We start from the raw sequence: 23,915 nt of genomic DNA, 5'->3' as shown, positions 1-23,915 counted from the left end.
TGTCATTTGCAATTTGTATAATTTCTGGGTTTTTGTATTGTATCTTTAGAATCTTATGATTGTTACAGCCCTGTATTTTTCTTTTTGAAGATAAATTATACCACTATTGTAGAAACTCACAATTGAATTGTAAATTTTTGCAGTTCCATATAGTTATTCAAACACTAAGAGGCACCATGGTAGTACTTTATAGCACCAGCCTTGGAGTCCTGAAGATCTAGTTTAAAGCCCTGCCTCTGACACATACTAGCTTTATGACCTTGGCTAAGTCACTTAACCTCTCACTGCCGTAGGCAGTTGTAAAGATTAGGCACCAGTTCCTGCCTAATCCGTAGGAGAGAGTTTTCACACTAGGCATTTGCTCTAAAAGAGTGGTGTCAAACTCAAATAGGAGGTGGGGAGAGGACATTAAACTATACCATTTAAGGGTCCCTGCAGGCCACAGATTGACTTGGTTTTAACATGCAATATTAGCAGTGTTTTATTGTATTCTTATTTACTTTGTTAAATATTTCCAAATTATATTTTAATCTGTTTGGATTGATTGCTGAGTGTTGGAGTGTGGGCAGCATGCAGCTGTGTGTTTGACACCTCTGCTCTATACCAGTGAAATCTCAGGTTGGCTGGGGAAAAAAAATCAAATGGTTGTTGTTGATATTGTCAAATATCAACTGCTTTGAAATTTTAGTTTATAGAAGTGTTACAGGTTTTATGCTTTGGTTAAAAAATCATACCATTGTAGGAACTTTTGTAGTTCTGAAATCTTGAGTTAAAAATCATAGAATCATAATATTCAAAAGTTGTAAGAGGCCTCAGAGTCATATAGTTTAACTCTCACCTGAAGCACCCTCTATAACATTCCTTATAAACAGTCATCCAAATTCCCAACCAGCAAGAGAAAAATGTAATCAACATCAGAAATGTATCTGAGTGCTATAGTGCATTTTAAATTGAGGATTAACATAGCCCACTTTAACCACTTTTAAAATCCAATTTAAAAAAAAATAGGTTTCATCTGGGTTTTTTTTTTTAAAGTAAATGTGACATTTCTAAGAATTGAATACTTATACAGTATTATGTCATTATCTTGCTGTACTGACGTTGAGAATGCCAAATTTCACATCTCGTCATAAAAAAGATTCATGTTACAAACTATATACATATTAAACATATTAAATATATACTTATGTGTGTATGCCTTATTTCCCTCAGTGTATGAGACTTTTGGTTAGAAAACAGGGATCAATTTTGTTTTTTTTTTTAACATTATCTTAATATTCCTTATGTGTTAACTTTTCTTACAAAGTTGCCACTGAGCCACTCGACATGAATTTAAAATTTTTGCAGTTTTGGTGATGGATTTGCATTAAACCGTCTTTAGATTCTCATCTTGGCATACGTTTTTGAGATATCAGATAAGGGGTTGTGTCTGTGGGATATTTTTTCCTCTTTTACATAGGTTTAATTGGCCCAAATTTTGAACTTGAGTTCATTTAGTAACATGTGCTAACCAACCTAAACTTATGGCTATTGTCCTGATCCTTTCCACTTGAAAACAGAGGTAGGAGCTGAGAAAATCAAAAGGAAAGTGTGTGTTGTTGTTAAGGTGGAGTTAAAACAGGAAATATTGAGCTTTTTATAAGCATTCTAAAAATAATCCATTTCATATAATTTTCAGAGGTATGTGGTATGCACACAGGGGATTTGAAGATGTTTTATAAGACTAAGATTTCCCATCAGTAAGTTAGTTAATGATTTGGGGTGTTTTTCTGTTTGTCATTTCCATTATATATTCAGGCATTGGAAACCTAAAAAGTTAGTTAGAATTACTCTGATTTTCCAACATTTGTCACCAGTAAAGCTACTTAGTATAGTTCATTTGAAGAGGTCGGTAATGTGTAATGGTAAAGTTAATCTGTAAATTAAACATGTAATTTTATATTTTCTTATACTTGTCTTATAAGTGTGTATCACTAATTCAATTTATATAATGGGGATTGCTATAGACTACAGTTTTGTCATTATCAAGAATATTTTGAATACATAAATGTGACTGGTATGTACCCACACAATCTAGTGGTTTTTAAGGTGGAACTAAAACAGGAAATGTTATGCTGCATGTGTTTGTAAAAAATAATCTTATATGATAGAACGCAGCTTTAGCTTAAGTAGGCAAGACTTTATAAAAAATGAATAGGTCAAAAAAATGGGGCACAACTTATTAAGACTTTCAACAAAACCCAAAACACAGTTTGTAAGACTGTAGCTTACTACTAGCAATCACTATTTTCATAGTAGAATGCTATTTCAGATCTCTTGAGAGTGTAATCTGGAGAGTTAAATCCATTATTCACTGTAATTTCAGTAATATTCAAAATTCATGTATAAATAGGAATACTCTTCCAAATTAGCTTCCTTGATGTAGAAAATTAAACAAACAGTAACTATTTTTAACAAGTGAAATTTGAAAATACTGATTGTTTCAATTTTCATGTTCTGATTGAATCTTCTGCCATGAATTATACTTCTAAAGTTCTAAAATGTACTTATTATAGGCAATCTGAAATATTGTAGATAAGGTGATACTGTAGTTGTAATGTTAGTATCAGAACCTAGACTTACTTTTAATGAATGATCCATTTTCATAGTTTTTAAAAAATCCATTTTCAACTTAAAATAATTAACTTGGTGTTAACTCTGAATTTCTCTAGAACCTGTTTACAAAGTGCTTATGCATTCGCTATCTCAGTGACGAGATATGGTCACATAGCTAGTAAGTATGTCTGAGGCCATATTTGAACTTTTTTCTTCCTCTGTCCACTGTGATACCTGTTAAATCCCTTTATTCTTTGTCCAATAAGCATTGTGCTTATTATGTGTAAGGTACTGTGCTTAAATGCAGGAGATACAAGGAAAGGCTGCAATGTGGTCCTTTTCTCTGGGAGCTCACATTCTACAAACGACTATTTACACATAAAATATACAGTGTAGATGTAAGGCATTAGAAGTAGGGTGGCCCAGCAAAGGCCTCTTTTGGAAGGTTGGATTTGAGCTAAAGGAAACCAAAAGGCTGAGGTTTGGAGAGAGAGGATTTCAGGCATTGGGGACCACAAGTACACAGGCTTGGAACAGAGAAATGGAATGTTGTGGGGGAGAAATGGCAGCCAGGCAAGCATGGCTGCATGGGAGGGCAGACAGAGGAGAGGAAGGGTAAGAGGATTGGAAAGGTAGGAAGGCACTGAGTTTGAAAAGGATTGAAAGCTATAGGATTTCATATTTGATCCTAGAGGTGATAGGGAAACATTGGGAATTTATTGAGTAGAGGGCTAATATGGTCAGACCTGTGCTTCCGGAAAATCACTTGGCAGGTGAGTGGTTGATAGACTGGAGCGCGGAGAGGCTTGAGTCAGGGAGATGCACCGGTGGCTACTGCAGAAGTTCTAGTGCAAGGTGATGAGGGCCTGTACCGTGGTGGGGTGGGGGTTGGGGTGGGGTGTTGTGTGAGTGGAGAGATAGGCTGATAAATACAAGAGATGTTGTGAAGGTAGAAATGACAAGATATGGCAACAAATTAAGTATCTGGGGTAAGTGTAAGTGAGGAGTCAAGGGTGATATGGTTGTGATGCTGGGTGACTGTAAAGACGATAGTGACCTTGACAATAATTGGGAAGCTGGAAAAAGAGAAGAGCTTTAGAGGAAGAATAATGAATTGTTTTGTATATGGTGAATTTTAGATGTTTACAGGACATCCAGTTTGAGATGTCCAAGTGGCACTTGGTGATGTGAGACTGAAGGTCAGGAGGTAGGTAAGGGCTGGATAGATCTGAGAATCATCTGCATAGAGGTGATAATTGAACCCATGGGGATTGATGAGGTCACCAAGTGACATGGTATAGAATAAAAAGAGAAGCCAGCCAATGACAGAGTCTTGGGGGACACCCACACTGTTGTTTAGCAGTCATTATTGTGGACTCATTTTCTAATGTTTAATCTTAGAACAAACTTTTTCTAATTGTTTGGAAAGTGATATTGTAAAAATTAATTTTGCTATAATAATGATCTTAATCTGAGCCTAAGCTTTTCTGTATATGCTGCATTATGGAGACGGGATTTTTCTCTGTTTGGTTTGTCATTGTAATTCTGTTTAACATGAATAATTTTCTGTGTAGAGTTGCTCATCTCTAATCTTTTTTCCACTCTGATTTGAATTCTTCTTCCCATGTCACTATTCTCCAAAAAGAGAAAAGTGTGTATGAGGGCAAAAATGCATTGGTAGCTTGCCAACACTGCTTTCATAATTGTTGTTTTTTTCCCCCTAGACTTGACTATGATATACCTATAAGGTAAGAGCAGAGAGTTTGCAAAATAAAGAGTTGGCTTCTAGTTTTTCTTTTCTTTATATATTTTCAGTTTAGTTTATATGAACTTTTCTTATTCTTTATGAACATGTGTGCAGTGAAATAGTTCTCTTGTATGATGCCTTCTGTTAGAACAGTGTTGACCACATTTTGTGGTACTTGCTTCCAGATTGTGAAGAGATCCACTTGTAGTTTTAGTGAATGCTTCTAATTTTAGAACATAGCATTTTTTTTTGACAACTTGGAGGTTAATAAGCATATTAGACGTTGAAATCCCAGTTCTGACTTTGCTGTCTTTACTCTAGAAAAGATAGTTTCTCACCTTATAAGCAGAGGTAGTATGCAGGAGTGGAAAGAAGAAATTGACTTGAAATCAGTAAAGCAGGCCTTCTGCACTTAACTATTTTTGTATCATTTTGTACAAGTCACTTAATCTCTCCGATCCTAATTTTCCTCCCCTGTGAAATGAACATAACGTTACTTGTACTATCTACTCATAAGATTGTTATTGTTGGTGTGTGTGTGTGTGTGTGTGTATGTATAAATAAATAAAACTTAAAGTGCTGTATGAGTGTGAGCTGTCACTAAGTGCAGTCAACATTCAGAAGTGACAGTGATTGAACTTTCATGTTAATGAGTTATCACTAAATCTGCTTTATTAAAAAAAAGTGTCATAATACGTTGTCTTTTTTTAAAAACAGCTTTAATTGAAATGGATTTTTTGGAAAGTGTTTTTAGTAAAAATCTATTTATGACTCTTTCATGACCCCATTAGGGGTTTTCTTGGCAGAGATACTGTAATGGTTTGCCATTTCCTTCTTCAGCTCATTTTACAGATGAGGAACTGAGGCAAACAGGGTTAAGTGACTTGCCCAGGGTCACGTAGCTAGAAAGTGTCTGAGGCCAGATTTGAACTCTGGAACTCCTGATTCCAGGCCTAGTGCTATATGCACTGAACCTCCTCACTGCCCCAGGGGAAAGAAATCTATTTACTGAAGACTTAGACATTTGTTTTTTTGGGGCAGGGCAATTGGGGTTAAGTGACTTGACCAAGGTCACACAGCTAGTACATGTGTCAAGTGTCTGAGGCTGAATTTGAATTCAGGTCCTCCTGACTTGAGGGCTGGTGCTCTACTCACTGCGCCACCCAGCTGCCCCCAGACTTAGACTTTTGATTATAATTTAGTGAACTTTTTTGTTATTGGAGACTATTGGGAACCTATTGTGTTGACTTGCAATGTGGTAAATGTACTATTGTTGATATTTTAGTAAGTAAAAAGATTAACATTAGTCAATATGTAGAATCATTTTAAAAATATGTGAAAAGCTCCTTTAAGGCTTAGCTCTGATGCCACCTCCTGTTATAAGACCTAGCTGATCCCCTTACTTGTTAGAGCTTCTTGTATATACTTATGCTTCTTATATATACTTATCTGAAAACATGATGTATCTCTCTCCTACAGTGTAGGTTTCTTGAGGGTAGATATTTATTGGTTTTGTCTGTATCCCTTGTTCCTGGCATATAGTAGGTGCTTAATAAATGATGTTGGGTTAAATTGGAAATGTTATGTTTATAGCATTTATGGATTTCTGCACGACAATTGACTTTTTCATAAAACTTTGAAATAGTCCTATGATCTCTTTAGTTTGGATGTTCCCTTATGCAGTACAGATTGCAATCTACCCATGCCACCCATCCTGTGCAATTCTTGTCCATGTGATCCCATAAGCCCATCACAGGAAGCTTCCAATATGCCATAGGCCTTCACCAGTTTATCCTGACTTTGCGAGGATACCACTTGAACACTTGGTTTGTTTGCCCATTATTCTTTACCATGTGACCAGTCCATTTTTTTTTGGTCATATATTTCTTGATGACATCATTTACTTATCTTCTTTCAAATTCCTTTATTGCAGTATGCTTATGTCGAACATGTACTTCTCTGTATCTCTTAGAGCAATACTTACTTTGAGTTCATAGAAGTTTTGTGGCCATATTAAAGAACAGCATCAGTAGAAAATTGTATTTATAAGTTCTGCCTTTGTTTCTGAAATGTTTGTGATCATTAAAGGAGCTTTACAATTTCCTGAGGACAATCCAGCCCATTCTTCTGTTAACTGAGCCTAACTAGTTGTCCATTATGTTATCACACACACATAAGACCTATGGTTTATTGGTATGGGAGTTCCCTGTGAGGAACTTCTACCAGTAAAGGTCAGCATCTCCTCTGCAATACTCAGGCGTTGTATGTGCATGCACTAATGGGCAGCCTCTGTTAGTTGTTCCTGCAGCTCCATGTTATAATCTGAACGATAGATACATTTCATCCATCAGGTTTTCCTGTGTGGATGGTTTAGCCAAGTCTCTTGAATGGATGCAGATCTTTTTCAGGAAACTCTGCAGTGCTCCAAGGCTTGCTGCATTATATCATAAACAAGTAAGCAAGCAAGGAACATGAGGAGGATCTCCCTGTCTGCAGAGACTGCTCCTTTAACTAGGGGTCTGTCTTGGATCCCCCATCACAGTGGTGAATCCCTTTGGCAAGCGCACATCCCCATCTTGTGCTTCTCCTGCTGTTCATGATCAGCTGCTTTTTGAGATTCTCCATTATATCCTTCAAGGAATAAGGAACGAATTTGAAATGTAAATGGGAGGGACATTGTTGGAAGACAGTATTATGTTCTATTGGATCATACTTTTGAAAAATAACCCGCAAGCCCAGTGAAAGCTTATGTTCTCTACATTTTTAATCATTTGTGTGATGGTATAGATATTGTCTGCTGTGGATATCATTTGTGAAGACCTGCTTGTTTCCTTCTAATATTCTTATCAAGGATGTTCTTGATGTATGTATAGATGAATTTGATGCATGTGTAATTGAGAGATAAAAATTTTACATTGATGGGAAAGTAGGCATATATGTTTGTAGTTGATGTTTTAACAGTTTTGTTTTCTCTATCTCTTTTGTATTAATAAAGTCCAAGAATTCTTTTATGCCTTTGATATCTTTCTTTCAGATGGTTTCTGAATTGATCATTCACTGCTCTAATAATTATTGCCTTCAGCATAGATCTCTATAATGTACATTTGGTCTAATCTGGTTGCTTTCCCCTTCTTTATTCCTGTTAGTGACATTTCTACCTACCTCCAGGGCTATAATGTTTGAGTTTTGTGGTGGTGGCTTCATTGCTTCATTATAAAAATCTTTGCAAATATTTTCTATTTTTCTTCTGTTTGTTGTCCTTTCAATTCCATCCATAAATACCCTTGAAATGACTTTGCTTATTTGGACCTCTTGCAGTATTTTCTTTAAGCAGATTTTTACCCTGCTTCTCTCTGCTTTGATGCAATATTGCCCACAACCTCCTCCACTCAATGAGTTCCTTGGGGTCAAGCAATGTTTGATTCTTGTTTTTGTATCCTTATTTTGTCTTTTATCCATATTATAGTCATTTACTAATGCCTGATGAATTTAATTTAATTCCAACACTGTCTCTGTAAGATTTTACAAATGTAATGTGGTGACTTTGACTGCCATCTCTCCCTGAATGTCAAGTAATTCAGGAATTTGTTGACTGAGGTGCCATTGTGGTGTCCTTGTTATGGTAGTTTATTTATATAGATCACAATCCTGTATGTGTTATGATGGTGTCAATATCCTTTCCTATTCCATTAACCATTTTTTTTATTAAGTAACTTGTTTTATTTGGTCAGGGTTGAATTATTTCAATTGCATACATATCTTTTTCTCATTTTTATTCTAGTTTTATGCTAATTTTTATTTTCTAATAAGCCAGTGATCATACTTACTCAGAAATGATTCCCACATTAGTAACAGCTTGTTTTCTGTCCATTAAAATATAAACAATTTCATTTTTTATTATGTTATTTGGTGCTCATCATATTCAGTGCCCACCAGTCTTTTCTCAAGGAAAGTATTCACAAGGTAAAACCGTGAAGTTATAAAACCTCATCTTCTTTCATTCTTTATTCCTGACTCATGTTTTCCAATATATAGCTTGCCATTCCATCTATTTCCACCTGGGCATTGAGTTTAAAATGTATGTTGTATTAATTTGGAGGGTCCTTACCACAGTATTTGTTGAATTTGCCAATCTCTTTGTTTTCTGTAACAGATATTGGTGGTCTTAGTGCAAATACCATGAGAATTGCAACACAAGATGACCAAGTGATGTTTCTCTTTTCCCTTAGACCTACAATAAAAGCAACAATGCCAGTTCCTTTATCTGCCTCTCCAGGTAGTACCTGTGACCCATCCTCTTATTTACATGCAACTTCCATATCAAACTTTCACTTAGCTGTAACTGCCTTCTTCTGATTTCACAGCGTAAGGATACTGGAATATATCTGTGGGTCAGCATATATCTACTTGTTGATCACTGGACAGGTACCTCGAATTTAGAGTACAGATACCAAATTAAACTTTTTAGATGGCTTAAAAACTATGATTATTAGGACCCTCTACTTCCATTTCTGCCACCCTGGCATTATTACTGAAGAAGTGGAAAGGATCTGTATAGGACTTGTTTCATAGGTTGTAGTGACCAAAGAATTCTTCACTAAGTGGCCAGACCATTGGTGGTAAAGCCTTTTGTATTTAGCTACACTGATCCTCAAAAATTGGAAATTTGCAGAAACCTTTGCAGCATGGTGAGAGCTGCCAGAACTTATGCTTTGTTGGCATATTTGAGAATCCGTAGTCACCTCCACGTCATAATGAAGCATCACTAGGATGATGACAACAAAGACTTTTGGGACAAGATAAAGAAATATAGCCTGGTTTAATAGGGATTAAGTGACTTTAGAACTGATGGAATAGGTAGTCTTAGGGGAAATCCCTAGTGGTATACAACAAGGTTTTCTTTTTTGCTCTTTTAATATCTTAAATTTATTTAGTACTGTATAATTAACAAGATGAGCAGCTCAGTGGTGCAGTGGATGATAGACCACTAGGCTTGGAATCAGGAAGACTCATCTTCCTGAGTTCAAATTTGGCCTCAGACAGGTACTAGCTGTGTGACCCTGGGTAAGTCACTTAATCCTGTTTGCTTCAGTTCCGTATCTGTAAAATGAGCTGTAGAAGGAAATGGCAAACCACTCCAGTATCTTTGCCAAGCAAACCCCAAATGGCGGTTGGACATGACTGAAAAATGACTTAACAATAACAGTTTACAAGATTCTTTATATATGTTGTCTTTAATTCTTACAACAAAATTTTTATTTTTATTTCATCGATCAGCTAACAGGGATAGAGGACTTATAAGATCTTAGATTTAAAGTGGGAAAGGAACTTTAGAGGCTTTTAGTCTAACCTTCATTTTACAGGTGAAGAAATTGGTGGGAATAAAGAGGTAAGTGATTTGCCTAGGACTCGTAAATATGTGGCAGGATTTTAACCTAGGTCTTCCTGATGCTAAGTCCAGTGTTTTCATCCCTGCACCATTCTGGCTCTAAAAGATTTCTAGCAGAGGATGGTTAAGTGGGTGGCAGTACGATATGATGGGAGGAGTATTTCTTCATCTGCGGAGTGAGGTCTCTTCTAGCTTTATATCTGTCCTGTTGATTACTTATAGATAGTAAGTAACAGAGCTGGGGCTGAAGTAGATACATGTGACCAAAGAGATACTGGTCTTCTGACTCTGGGTCCAGTACTATTTTTTAATACTTGTACAATGTTTTATTCAGCATCTTTATCCAGTGACTTAAGTGAAGACACCAATGAATGCTATGAAATCTGTAGATAACTGAAACTGCAGAGAAAACTTGTTCTTTGGTTGACAAGATTCAGAAATATGATAAGCTCAAATGAAGGGCCAAATATAAAAGAGATGAAACTTCATAGTGATAAATATAAAATCTTGCACTTAGGATTTAAAAGTCAGCTGCATAACTTCAGGTTGGGAGAGATGTGGATTGACAGATGGTCATATAAAGAAGACTTGATTTGGAGATTTGTGGAACTGATCTTGAGCCCAATTAGAGTCAGCAGTATGTTCCGTTTTTTGGTTTTGGTTTTTGTAAATTGTGTTTTCAGGCTCCATTAACTGAAGCATTCTATTGAGAAGAAGGGAGATGATAGTTTCGCTCTTAGTCTAGTCAGATCACATATGTGGGTATTGTTTCAAATTATGAGTGACACATTTTAGGAAGATCTTAATAATGAACTAGAGCTGGTCCAGGGCCAAGAAGATGAGTAGACTTGAAGTATGAGGAATATTTGAGGGAGATGTTTAGCCTAGAGAAGATAGAGAGGGAGTGTGTTAGCTGTTGTCAACTATTTGAATGTCTTGTCATATGGAGAAATTAGAGATATTCTGTGGGGTTCTAGGTAGAGTGGGGACCAATATGTAGAAATTATAGTGAAGACAATTTTTAAAAGGGTTTTACTGATGTGTTCTGCTTTTATGCCAATTATTCTTGATATCTTCACCCCTTTTTAACAAAAGTAACAAAAACCCAGGCAAAACCAATTGACTCAGTGAAACAGGTCTTATAGAGCAATGGTCCCAAACTCAAATAGAAACAAGGGCCATTAAACCATACATAAGGATCCTTTTGTGCCATATATTGACTTAGTTTTTGAGTGGAATATTATCTATGTCTTACTGTCTTTTTATTCATTCACTATTTCTCAAATGTATTTTAACCTGGTTTAGCTTCACTTGGGAGTGCAGCAGGCCACATGTAGGTGGCCTTGTGTTTGATCCCTCTGTTGCAGAGTATATAGCATTCTGCCCCTTTAATCTTGCACTTCTGTACTGAGAAGGAGTGAAGTGTTTTTTCATCATCTGTTGTGTTTGACTTCTAGAGTAGAGTAGAGGCTGGAGGGGGAGGGGAAGATGATTGAAGTCTTGAAAAGTTATCTGATGGAAGTGGGATTGGGCTTGTTTTGATGGGCCCGGGAAGTCAGAGCTAGGAGCTGTGGGTGGAAATTGCAAAGAGACATTGAGACTTGATATCAGGAGAGACTTAAGAGTTGTCCCAAAGTGGTGATGTATCCTCCCTAAGTCCAGCAGGATCTGCACAGCCCTGTGGATGTGTTCTGGAAGGTATTCTTTGGGTGTCTACATGGGACTGGATGGCTGCTGAGGTCCATTGTAACTCAGATGTTCTGTGACCATCTAGAACCATGATTGGTCATTACGATTAATCCGAGTTAAACTGCCTTTTAATGTTGCTTTCATTTACGGAATTATAGTCACTCTGTGTATTGTTTTCTTGACTCTACTTCACTGCATCAATTCATATGTTTTCCCTTGCTTCTGTGAAGCCTCATTATTTGCAATTTCTTATGATGTAGTAGCATTCTGTTCATATGCCACAAATTTGTTTAGCCTTTTCTAAGTCAATGGGCAGTTATGTTGTTTCCAGTTTTTTGTTACCACAAAAAATTGCCATAAATACTTTCACATGTAATGTCCTTTCTGTCGTAGACTGAATAACAATGGGACCACTAGGCCAAAGGATATGAAGAGCTGAGTAACTTCTAGCATAATCCTAGATAGGGAGAGATTAATATAAGGAAGAACTTTCTAACAGAACTTTGTAACAGCATTTTCTAAGTATTCTGTGATGAAGGAGCACAGAATTTGGAATCCGAGGACCTGGGTTCAGATCTGTTACTTAAATAACTACTGTGTGACCCTGGGGTAAACTGCATTCTCTATTGAGAATCAGTTTCTCATCTATAAAATAAGGAGCTTGGAATAGATGGCTGTATTGGTAATTAAGGTGGGACTTTTTTTTTTTTCACTGTTTTCTCTTTTAGTACTTATTTAATCAAGTACCCTTGAAGAGTCTGGTCTTTGTTTCTTTGATTAAATCCTTGCCTCAAGGGAAAACCTAGGCCATGTCGGTTTAAGTCTCATGTTTGTGACACTTTTAGGTCACCAGTCGCATGTTGTGATGCCCTTTGACCCCGAACAGAATACATAAACTCAAGAGGTTGGTGCCTTCTCTTGAGGCTCTCAGTCACTGGAAGAGTGGCATGGGACTCTGGGTAGCCATTTTAAGAGCCCCTGGCTTGTAAACTCAGATGTTGATGCTTTACTGGTAACTTGTGATCTGGTCTGTTTATATTGTGTATGTTTGTAATTTGTTTGTATTTGCTCCAAAGCTCAGGTTGCTGGCTTTTCCTGAACTAATGAGTGATGATATTTGTGAATGATATTTGTATGTGTGATTAAAGTAAGATTGTTACCCCTTAACATTGCTTTCCTTAGTAAATCAGATCAAAGAACTTGTGTCAGCGGCCCTTCTGTATCCTGGTTGTTGTTGGTTTTACACAGCCACACTAGCTGCTTGCCTGATTGTCGTTAGAATGGCCTCTAAAAGTTCCTTCTCAATTCTAAATCTAATAACCTATCAATGGAAGCTGCCTTCTAAGCTAGGGAGTCCTCTGTCAATAGACATTTTAAAATAGAGGCTAATTTGCTGCTGTGAGAGATGGAGATTTATCCATTTGGGAGGGCTTTGAACTGGAAAGATCCTCTGAGCTCCCTGTTTCCTTGAGATTCTATGATTCCTTTTTCCTTTGCTCTCAGACTCCTCATACATTAAGAATACTGTGGTCAATGAAGCTGAGCCTTTAATTTTGCTTTTTAAAAGATAATGACCAACTCGAATGAACCGGTAGTCTTTGATTTTATCAGTATTTGCAGAGTATCAATCAAGTGGTTGGTATGTGTCTACCTTGTGTCTAATATGGAATACAAAGGAAAGTACTCCATGCCTTCAAGAACTTTGTGTTCATTTATTCATCACTCAACAAGCATTCACTAACTGCCTACTGTCACATCCTCTTCTCTCCAAACAAAGCTGCTACCATCATACACCCCAATACCTCATCACCCCAAGCCTGGCCTATTGCAATAGTATTCCAGTTAGACTCCCTGCCTGAAGTCTCCTGAAGTTTAGGTACCATTTCTTCCGTATGCTTGAATTAGAAAGATAATTTATTCTACACAGAAATAAAAACCTTTCAGTCAATTTCTGAATCGCATTGCCTACAACCTTGTAGATTCATTAAATATGCCCCCAGTCAGTGTGTCTTTAAAACATATCTCCTAATTTACAAACATGGCATTTAATTGTTCACGTTTTACTTGTTCTTAGTAGTATGTATTTCCAATGCAAAACATTTGAAAATGCAGGCCTGGTTAATTGAATGCTGTAAGTTTTTTCTATGAAAGGACCTCAGGTGTTCAAAAGTATGTTAAGATTTAATGTCAGAAAATTGTGAAGCCGTAAACAAATTTCATTTCTATTAGTATATTCTTTAGCTTGCCTATAGTAGCTCAAACAAAAGTCAGTTTGTTTTTTAAAAATATTCAATAGGACTATTAACATTGGCATAAATAGAAACCATCTTGTGGCATTTATCAAATATGCTAGGTGCTAGGGATATGAAGATCAAAAGAATATAGTCCTTGTTCTCAAGGAACCTACTTCCTATTTTGCATAAGTAGTTACATAAAGCATGGAAAAATGAACAGACTTTCAATCCCTTCTACCCTTTAGGACTAAAGTAAAAGGAAACTGAAACCCATTTGATTGAACACAATTTTGCACATTTAAGATAATATTACTTTAAACTGTCTTTTTCCTTTGAGTAAATGGTATGTTCTGAGTGAGTTTTAAAATAAATTTACAGGTTCTTAAGAGTAGGAAGAAACTTTAGAAGTCATCTAGTCCAACTACTATCCAAACTTGAATCCGCGCTATAGCTTCCAAAACACTGATCATTCATCCTCTGCTTGAAAAATGCCAGCACAGGAGAAAGAGCTACTTTCTAAAGCAGCCCATTCCACTGTTAGAACTTAACAGCTCTAATTGTTAAGTTTTCTTAAAATTAAGCAGAAATCTACCTCCCTGAAACTTCTGCCTATTGTTTTCAGCTAGCTGGTGCAGTGGATAGACTGGGTCTGAAATCAGGAAGACCTGAGTTCAAATTGAAGCTCAGACATTTATTATCCATGTGACCTTGGGCAAGTCTTTTAACCTCTATATGCCTCATCTGTAAAGTGGGGATAATAGCACCTACCTCCCAGGGTTGTTGTGAGGATCAAACAAGATCCCATATGTAAAGCCCTTAGCACAGTGCCTGAGCTTACTAGGTCATTACGCTTGTTCCCTCCCACTTCCCTCTTCCCCTCCTTTGGGTCCAAGCATGAGTCTAGTTTGTCTTTCTACATCACCTCTTCAAATACTGTAAGTCAGCTACTATGCTGGCTGACACTTCCCTGCACCCTAAATTGTTAAGTTGTTTCTTCTTCATGCTAAACACGTCTGTATCCTTCATCTTATCCTTGTTTGACATGGTTTTACATTCCCATATGCAAGACATTCCATGTCTTGCCTCAGTATTTTAGTGCAGTTTGTCCTCAATGTCTGAAATGTACTTCTCCTTACCACAACCTCATAGAATCCCTGGTTTCCTTCAGAATTTGGCAAAGTGCTACCTCCTACTCAAAATTCTAGCCTTTCTCCCCTCTGCTTGTCATTTCTATGCCTTTCTCTTCAGGAAATTACTTTGTATATATTTTGTATTTATATATGAATGCCTTGTTTCCCTCCAATAGAGTGTAAACTTCTGGCAGTCTACATTTATTTTGTTTCTTATCTTTAGTGCCTTAGCATAGTGCCTGCCATGCAGGAGTTTTATATATATTTGTCTGGTCAGGGCAAAGTACAATGGAACTATCACATCTTATAAATTTGACATTATAGCTTTCTTAATGCAACCTAAGATTTTATTAGCTTTTAAAAATTGTCATAACACACTTCTGATTAACACTAAAAATCACAGATCTTTTCCAGACAAACTTATGTAGCTTTGTATCTCCTCAATCCATTCTGTACTAATGAAGCTGATTTTTTAAACCCATGTGTTGGATAAGCATGCTATTTATCTCTTTATCCACATCATCGATAAGGATGTTGAACAGCACAGTGCCAAGAAAAGATAACTGGGGCGCTCCACCAAAGTCTTCCCTATAAGTTGACATCAAACTGTTAATGACAGTTCTTGGGGTCCAGTCAGTCAGTCATTTCCAAATCCCTGTAGTTGTACTACAACCTAGCCATTATCTTTCCACCATGTCTACAAAAACAGTGTGAGAGACTTTGTCAGAGGTTTCACTGAAATCTAAATGTACTTCAGTGGCATTCCTCTAATTATAGGCGCATAGATTTGGAGCTGGAAGGGACCTTAAAGGACACCTTGTCCATCTCCCTCTTTTAGTAGATAATGAAACTGAGGCCCAGAGAGGTTAATTGATGGGGTTACAGAGCTGATAATAAGGGACAGAGGTAGAATCTGAACTCAGGTTCTCTGCTTATAGAGTTGGCTCCTTTTTTTCTCTACCACTTTTTAGTCACCCTGTCAGAAGAAGAAATGGTATTAATCTGCCACCACCTTTTTTAAAAGTTGTAAGAATGAATACCTTTTATTTTTATATTGGATTCATTCCTTCCCTCCCCCCATAGAACATCTTCAGCAGCAAAGAAAAACAATTACACAAAACCAGGTAATACAGCAAAGAGGTCTGACGGAATATGCAGCATTTTGCACCTGTAGTATGTGTTTCACCATCTGTCCTCCAGGATTGAGGCTATCATTACAGTTACTCGGTTCAGCTGCTTTTTAGTGTTTTTTGTTTCGTAGGTATATATATTGTTCACCTTGTTCTGCTTGATTCATTTTATATCAGTTTATACAAGTCCTGATGTTTCTCTGAGTTCCTCCTGATCTCTGTAAGAAATAACAAATAGCATTCATTCTGCTACATATCTATGCTGTAGTTTGTTTAGCCGTGCCTCAGTTGATGAACATTCACTTTTATTTCCACGTTTTTGCTACCACAAAGTGGTGCTATTAATATATTTATATGTATGAAGCCTTTCTTTGTCCTCCTTGTGATATATGCCAGTAAAGGGCATGTATACTTAGCTCTACCAACAGGGTGCACTTAATATTGGGGCATTTGCCCGCAACCCCTCTAACATCAGCTCTTTCTGTCTTTTGTCATCTTTGCTACTTTCGATGTGAACTAAATCCTTAGCATTACTTAGTGCATTATTTTTCTTATGCTTGCTGAAAGTTTGAGATTCTTTTACTGTCATTAGTTTTTAATCACCAAGTCATTCCAAGCAGAGGTCCGATTTCTTCTTTGCTCATTCTCTTGTTCCCAGTGTTGTTTTAAAAGCTCTTTTTATTATTTTTGACATTCATTTCCAGTTTTAGTTAGGTGGGTCTAGGTACTCTTTGGGTCTCGAGCCTTTCAGGGGGTCTTCCAAGTAAAAAAAAAATCACAATAATATTGACATATTTACATTTCTAAAATGGTAAATATAAATAGATATAATCCATATAAACAAAAAGTCTTCGAGGTCCTCAGTTTTTAAGAGAGCAGAGGGGTTCTGAGACCATGAGTTCTGAGAATTGCTGCCTTAGTTCATTTGAGACTTGAGCACTTTGGACATTATTCTTATAGGACTCTACTGTTCTTTTGTATTCTCTGTTATCTGCTTTTTCTACCGTGTCCCCTATTCTTTTGCAAAAATAATAGTAAACAAAGTAAATGTTCCTGTATGTCTTTATAAGTCGGTACGGGTCCTCTGTTTTTGAAGGTTGTTTTGCTAGTGTTATTATTGCCCATGATTTTAAAGCTAGCTGAAAAAACAACTGGATAACCAACAGTGTCTCTAAGGGGTGATAAAACATTAAAGTTTGGTTCGTACCATCATTTCCCTAGCGTAGCCACAGGCATAGAACTTGAAAGGCTGATATGATAAAAATGGCCTAAGACTGATGATGGGTTGTTGTATCATTAGTTATTAATGATTTGGGTTTGATTAGTGATAAATAGTAATTCTTGAGAATTCTTGGTCAACCAAGAGCTGATTGTTGTTTGGCATTTAATTTAACACATATGGTAGGAAAATCTGGCTAGTTCAGCTGGCATCAAACACAGGGACAAAGTTACAAGTGGTGAGATGATGCCATGGATAAATTCATTGGATTGTTATTTCTTCTTAAGCATATAGGTAAGTCTGTGAATACTTAACTTTGAGATTATGTTAAGTGAATTTCTGTTAAAGGATGCTTACTACAGTAGATACATTATGTCAGCAAGGCCAGTACTCTCATAAATCATGGAGCTCACAATCCTTTTCCTCCATGCCTTTTTATCCTGTGTGATTTTTTTGTCTTAAATCCTCCACAAGAGATCCATTCAGCATTCTCAGGGCCTACCTTTGGATCACTTGGTATTACTTAGATAGCAGGATCTTACTATTCTTGGCTCTTATAAGACCAGGCCACCTCATTTTCCTGCACTCTGTCTCTCTAATGGTGTTCTTTATGTGACTTCTCTTTTGTAGTTCTTTATTGGCAATATATTACAGCTTATTCATACCTACTCTGTAGTTCTTCATCACCCTAGGGACTAGCACCTTAATTTGGAGATAGTGGTATACTATGACTTGTAGTCATAAGGCATTAATAGAAGAACATTTTTTTTTTAAATGTAACTGTTTCAGGGAGACTTGTGAGGTTATTAGAAGCACCACCACTCATTTCTGAGCCTGGTTCAGCCTCAATGCTTGAGTACTGATTTTGCATTTGCAATGTCTGTGTACTGATGAACCGGTTCTTTGGGTTTTCTATCCAACTGTATATTGTGGTACTGAAAAATAGGGAGTCTTTATCCATTTGCTTTTTCCCCATATGAAAAGTTAGGCCAAATTATTTTGAGACAAAATATGTAAATAGTTAAGTATACTCAAATGAACCTATGATATCATTGATAGACGTTTTCTCTCCAGTGCTGGAGATCATAGCCCAGTATGCTCGTCCACCCTGTTTTATTCCTGTCCATTCCCTTAGATAAGTTTGCCTGTAAGGAGAGTGGGAAGAGGTTCCTTACTTTTTTTAAAATATATTTTTATTTTGTTAAACATTTTCTGGTTATGTGTGAACTTTTTTAACATTTATTTTTTAAAAATTTTGAATTCCAAATCCTCTACTTCCTATCGCTCCCATATTTCCATATTAGCCATGTTACCAAAGAACACGCGCGCGCACACACGCAAGAAAAATAAAGTTTTAAAAAATATGCTCCAATATGTACTCAGAGTTCATCAGTTCTCTCTCTGGAGGTAGAGAGCTTTTTTCATTATGCGTCCTTTGGAATTGTTGTGGATCATTGTCTTGATCAGAGTAGCTAAGTCTTTTATGGTTGATCATTATTACAGTATTGCTGCTACTATGTACTATGTTCTCCTGAAGATTCCTTACTTTCTCTTGGAATTATGAAGATTCCAGTGGAAACATATAATATCATCTCTTGCTCACCAGCTGACCAACCCAGTTTCTTTTTCAATCATATGTTGCTTTGACATCCTTTACTTTTTTTGCTTTCATAGGTCCTTGTTTAAAATGTATTGTGTTGTGCTTACACCCGGCATACTCTTTGCAGTAATTGTTACGAGCAGAACTTGAGTCCTAGCTTGGCTTTCTCCCCACTGTGCCAGACTGCTTCTCTGCCCATAGAATATTGGTATTTTTAAAATGGGGCTTTACTTGGGGGCAAAACTTTCAGGTTATTAAAAGAAATTTGCAATTTCCCAAAGGCAATCTAGCTCATTTTCCTCCTCCTGTTTAATTCTGGGCCCAGTTCTTTATCCATCCTCAGGCAGAGGCAGAGCTGACTAGAATGGCACCGGACACTTCCTGCTAGGTTCCAAGCCTGGATCCTTACTTGCTTAGATCTCACCAGAACCTTCCCTTGAGATTCCTGTCTGTGGGACACACTTGGCCGCTCACATCCATTTGAACAGGGAATCACCAACTGTAATTCTTCTGGTAAGATGGAAAATGGCCTGCCTTATTACTGAGCTTCAGGAATCTTCAACATTATTATCTACCCTGCTTGTGTTGCCCGGTAAGGACCCCAGGCCTTTCTTTCTGCCCTGCAGCTAAACAGTTCCTATTGTGTTGTTTTCATCCTTTGGACTGTGGGTTCTTTGTAGACAAGAACTGTTTTGCTTTTTCATTGGGATTCCCAGTGATTGGTTTACAATAACTCTTTAAGAAATGAGTTTTGATTCCATTTGCAGTACCTGTCCTAGACATATTTGCACAAGTAGACAAGTTGTATAGATTGTACATCTAGCAGCTTATTGCAGTCTGGAAGATAGGCATTCTTCATCCCCTTGGCTTTTCCTTTGTGGATGGTCAGATCAGAACAGATCTTTGAGTGGTGACAGCTCTCATCAAGGTGGCTTTTCAGGATTGTAGAGATTGATGCAAATAGCACTAGAGGACCTCATTAACCCTAAGGAATCCCTCTTTAACTTAGACTTTGTATTAGAGCTCCTCCCTGACAGTGGCAAAGAACTTAGTAATCATAATATATAGTTCCCTATTTTATGCTTCTATTATTAATGATAGGAGAGTTACCAATGAAGCTATTTCTTTTATATATTTAAAGGAAACTTATGTAACTTTGATGTATGCACAGGAGACACCTGTGGCAGAAAGCCTTTAAGGCATTTTGTGCGATCAAATCAAATGCCTTTCCCTGGCTTCTCCCTTCCCCAACTCGGGTTCATTTCTTTTTTGAGATTCTTCTTCTTCATCTCCTTCTCCTCCTTCTTCTTCTCCTTCTCTTCCTCCACTCCTCTTCATCTTCCTCCTCCTCCTTTTAAAAAATATATATCATTGCGCCAGCATGACATAGTAACTAAAAAACAGGGCTTGCTATTCGGAAAACTTATTGCTTGAAAGTCCTGTCTCTGACAACACTAGGTAATAGTTGTGTGACCCTAGGCAAATCATTTAACCATTCAGTGCTTCAGTCAACTCTCTGAAACATTGAGTATAGAATGGGTGCTTTGATAGAGTTTCCTCACTGGAAATTCTATATTGGTTATATATGTCAGAGGTCTGACCTTTGTACATCTGATTTTTGAATACCTGCTTTTTCCTCCTCCCTATCTTTTCTTATAACAAAACCAATATATTAAAAAAAAAAAAAGGATCATTACAGCAACCCGATACTAACATTCTTCCTTTACCCAGAAGAGGGAAGTGTTTCTACCAGAAGTCCTCTAAACCAAGAGGGTTATCACATTTAATATGAATTCTGATATTCTTTCATGTTATTTTTATTTATATTATTGTGGTCATATGTATAATTAGTTTGGTTCTGCTTTCTTTATTCTGTATCAGTTAATTTCCATGGTTCTTTGAATATTTTGTATTTTTTTTATGTTGTTTGATTTTACATCACATTTACTTATGGATATATACTTCACCTCTCTCCTGCCCAGTGAGCCATCCCTTGTAACAAAGCTTAAAAAAGAGAAGGAAAAAACAGTTCATTAAAACTAATGAATACATCAACAATGTCTAGTGTTCTACTTCTATAATGCCTAAACTCCAGTTCCCCTTCCAGGGTTATTATAATTACATAGTTGTTGGTATTTTCTGTTTCCATTGTATTTATTGTGCATGTTGTTTTCCTTGTTCTGCTTGCTTCATTCTGCAATAGTGCATTTGTCTTCCCATGTTTCTCTGGATTCTTAATTTTCATCATTTCTTATGGCACAGCAGTATTCCATTACATTCATGTACCACAGTTGTAGCAATTCCTCAGTCCGTGGGCATCTACTTTGTTTTCAGTTCTTTGCTACCACAAATAAGTGCTATTATAAATATTTTTATGTGAATGTAACCTTGCTGGTTTTGACCTCCTGGGAAGATTGGGGTGGGGTAGGAAATCCCTAGCCATGAGATGTCTAGGTCAAAGAGTATGACCTGTTGGTTCATATTCTCTGACCTCCATTGAGGTTCTAGGTCAAAGAATATGTTTCATATTCTCTGACCTCCATTGAGGAACGGCCCTTCTTGGCCTTAATGTATTTGTGTAAGTTTCTTGTCTATTTTGGATATCACACTCTTACCAGAGATATTTTTTCTCAGTTAACAGTTTCTTGTCTTAATTGATTTTGTTCCTGCAAACACTTTTCAGTATCATGTAATAAAAAATATTTATCTTTTGTGATTTTCTCTATCCCTTTTTGGTCAAGAAATCTCCTTGTAGTTCCAGTGCTCTTTTATAATCAACAAATAAGTACAATGAGATCTTTTGTATTCTCTATACCTTTCAGTCACTTTTGTGATGGTAAAGAAGCAATCTGTTATGGAATGTTGTTTGTAATAGCCTTCCTCTTCCCTGCTAATATCTTCTTTAATGATGCTCTAAATGCATGTAAAATTTTGTACAGATGGGAAAATAAATTGGTATTTGTTAGCCTCTTTCCCCTCCTTCAGATACTTTGAGACTGAAACCCTTAATGCCTTCACTGTTGTCACTTACCTTCTTTATAAAGTTTGTAATGTTAAGTCCTTTGTGGTGGCTTTACTGTCCTTGGTGTTTTGCCTATCTTTTCAGTCTTTTCCAGTTTGAAATGAGATAATGTATGTAAATCACTTTACAGAACTTAAAGTGCTGTATAAATATTAGTTATATTTAATGCCCTTGGGATGACTTTACTTAGTTGGGTCTCTCACCAAGGTTTCTAGAAACTTGCTTTACCCTTTACTGATTCTTTCAGCTCTGTGTACTGCTTCTAATATTCTGCCATCCTTTCTTTTTTGGTAAGATTGTACAATTATTTTTTATTCTAAACTGGAGTTGTCTTATTTGTCATCTCTCTCTATCTGACAAGTAGGTCAAGGATGTCTTAAGGTGCTTTCTAAACTCTTTTGTCTTATTATGACAATTGATTGGCTAAACTGTGCAGAATTAAATGTAATCAGTGTCTATGTTTTTTCATATGTCATTTGTTGGCATTATTAAAATAAGATTAGAGTTAATACATAGTATAGATTTGGTTGTCCTCTACATAGATATAATTGAACCCATGACAGCTAAAGAGAAATTATATAGAGAAATTAAGTCCCCGGACACAGCCATGGGTATTCCCATGGTTAGGAGGCATATCATGTCTAACATCCAGCCTCTGAAGATTTTGAGTGATTACTGCCTCTCAGGGAAACACATTTCACTTTTGGACAAGCCTGGCTTACAATCATGTTAGGAAATTTTTCTTTATTCAGCCAATATCTGCCTCTCTAAATTCTACCCATTGCTCTTAGTTTTGCCCACCAGGGCCAAATAAAACAAATTGACTCCCTTTTCCATTACACTTCAAATACTTGACTACAACTAGTCTAAATGTCTTTCTTTGACACTTATATGATATTGAGTACCCTAACTATTCTGGTGTCTGTATCTTCTTGTCAGTAGCCTTCCAAAATAAGGTGCCCAAAATTCATTAGTATTATTATTATTGTTATTGTGCAGCATTTATGTACCATTTGAGGTTTGCAAAACACTTTACAAATATTATTTAATTTAATCTTCTAAACAACCCTGGGGGGTAGGTAAAATTATAATATCCCCATTTTACAGATGGAAAAAACAGGCAGGCAGAGGTTAAGTGACTTACCCAGGATCACATACTTTGAACACGTCGTCCTGACAAGCTCCTTCTAAGGTAGGTGCATTTTACATTTTACAGAGGAAATTGAGGCAAAGAGAGGTTAAGTGACTTGCCCAAGCTAGTCACACAGCTAGTAAATATCTGAAGCTGCATTTCAGTTCAGGGAGGCGGGTTGTTTACAGTCAAGCACATTTTCAGATTTGTTCTTTTTCTGATTTCAAATGTGACAGCTGTATAAATTGTGGGTTTGGTTTGGTTCTGGATATTTTGATTCTGTGTAACCTTCAAATGTCTCTTCTACCAGGCATGTATTTAAAACCACTTTCAGTGTGCTTTACCATTATTACATCCTGGTAGGTTCCATTCTGATCTCATGATCAATTGAGAAATGACAAGTGTGACTGACTGTGGAGTTGTTATTCTTCAAGACTCATATAGATGTGTATTATTGTATAGATTGTATTATTTGTCACCTCTATCTGACAAGTAGGTCAAGGATGTCTTAAGGTGCTTTTGAAGCTCTTTTGTCTTATTATGACAATTGATTGGCTAAACTTTTGTGTGGAATTAAATGTAATCAATGTCTATTGTCTTTTCATATCCCATTTACTCAATAGATGTGTACCAAATAGATGAGAACTTTTGTAAATTGAATCATCTAAATCTTTTGGGAGAGCTGATCCTTTAGAGACTTTTCTTCCTAATACAGATAATCAGTCCCTAATTAGTTGATGCTTTTTTGTCCATTTGTGGTTTGTGCATCTTTTGCTAGAAATGTTAGTCTTAAAATTGCCACTTCCTACTCCACTCCTCCCACCCCCATAGCTGTGCCTTTAAATTCTAGCCGTGTGCTTTCTGAGTTTTAGAGTTATTGGGTTGACAGTTGTGCATAAGCTATGGTTATAAAACATAAAACTTGCATACATAATTTCTCCGTTGTGCAGTTTTCTTTATGCTCAGTTTTAATTTTCTAAGTTAAAGCCTGAAGTTGAAACTGTGGGATGGAGGAGTTTAGGTAAATA

The 23,915-nt window shown here is 36.7% G+C and overlaps 1 protein-coding gene across 2 annotated transcripts in view; it reads left to right on the top strand.

The window, feature by feature from the left end:
* The window catches only part of RAP1A (RAP1A, member of RAS oncogene family), a 93,254-nt gene that overhangs the window by 3,552 nt on the left and 65,787 nt on the right, over nt 1–23,915 (top strand). The window contains exon 1 of one of the 2 annotated variants that reach the window (XM_036768071.1): nt 22,928–22,947. The exons of the other annotated variant lie outside the window; for it this stretch is intronic. The gene's annotated coding sequence lies outside the window, so the exon portion shown is untranslated. Of the gene's footprint in view, nt 1–22,927; nt 22,948–23,915 lie in introns of those variants that run through there. 2 annotated transcript variants of the gene reach the window in all.

This window comes from Trichosurus vulpecula, chromosome 7 (assembly GCF_011100635.1).
Source record: "Trichosurus vulpecula isolate mTriVul1 chromosome 7, mTriVul1.pri, whole genome shotgun sequence".
NCBI classification, from domain to species: domain Eukaryota; kingdom Metazoa; phylum Chordata; class Mammalia; order Diprotodontia; family Phalangeridae; genus Trichosurus; species Trichosurus vulpecula.
This window is presented reverse-complemented; position numbering and strand designations above follow the sequence as displayed.